Below are 1,069 nucleotides of genomic sequence, written 5' to 3'. Positions count from 1 at the left end.
TGTTTTTAAAATCAATAGTACTAATTTATATATAGACAATAGTATGTTGCTTGAGTGAGGTTAAATTACAAATAATTAGTACATGTTTTTCAATTCCAACAAGGTGGTGACATTTACATCACCCGATATAGTTTCATAAAATATTGTAATGTCAAAATAATTAAGTAAATATATTTGAAAATTAGTATCGGCTTTTGCGATATTTTGTTACGGATCAAAACGGTTGCAGATTTCTTTCTAATGTCACAATCAACGATATATTTTTTAGCTTATTTTATGATGACTGCAAAACATATAAACAAAAAGTCTCCCCGGCGGGGAATCGAACCCCGGTCTCCCGCGTGACAGGCGGGGATACTTACCACTATACTACCGAGGACATATCGCCTAGCGAAACATAAATATTTTAAAGATAGTGACAGATTAATATTCTTACGTGAGATTGTTCTTCAATTTTATGAAAATATTATTTCACTTATGTAATTTTCTCCCAAAATAATTAATTTAATTTGTCTATTACCTACTTTCCAATATAATATTATTTGTTTATTTTCTGTATGTAATGAGTTTAATTTGGAAAATAAAACAAACATTTAACAAAATAATTGTATTCAAAGGAAGAATATTATCCTATCATCTTGGAAAGTCAAAAACATCGCACGCTATGCTATCTACGTGTATATAAATGGGGACTTTGCATTAAAAGGGGGACAGATCCAACTTTTAAAAAGTTTAATAAATTTTAAAAAAACTGGCTAATAAACTTATCTTTACACTAATACTAAAATACCGTATTTTTACATGTTATAATATAGTTTTTAAGGTAAATAGTTAGTTTTAGAATTTTGACGAATTTTGAAAGTTTGGCTCTGCACCAAAATGTTAAAATTTTACTAAAATGTTTTGTGTTATGGATAATTAAACACAATAATATTGTATTTCAGATACTAGGTATTAATCAACACTTAAATAGCTAACAATGTATAACAAAGCAATACATAGCAAAATTTGTTCGTTGCACTAAACGGACGTGGGTGGCAAATCCAAATTTCGCAATAACACGCTTGTT

The 1,069-nt window shown here is 28.5% G+C and overlaps 1 non-coding gene across 1 annotated transcript; it reads right to left on the bottom strand.

Moving 5' to 3' along the window:
- Nucleotides 1–307: 307 nt before the first annotated feature.
- Nucleotides 308–379, bottom strand: TRNAD-GUC (transfer RNA aspartic acid (anticodon GUC)). Its single transcript has one exon. It is a non-coding gene; the product is annotated as a tRNA-Asp (tRNA).
- Between the last annotated feature and the right edge of the window lie 690 nt (nucleotides 380–1,069).

This window comes from Rhyacophila brunnea, unplaced genomic scaffold (genome assembly GCF_057557595.1).
Source record: "Rhyacophila brunnea isolate RB1 unplaced genomic scaffold, BYU_Rbru_1.0 scaffold_7, whole genome shotgun sequence".
NCBI classification, from domain to species: domain Eukaryota; kingdom Metazoa; phylum Arthropoda; class Insecta; order Trichoptera; family Rhyacophilidae; genus Rhyacophila; species Rhyacophila brunnea.
This window is presented reverse-complemented; position numbering and strand designations above follow the sequence as displayed.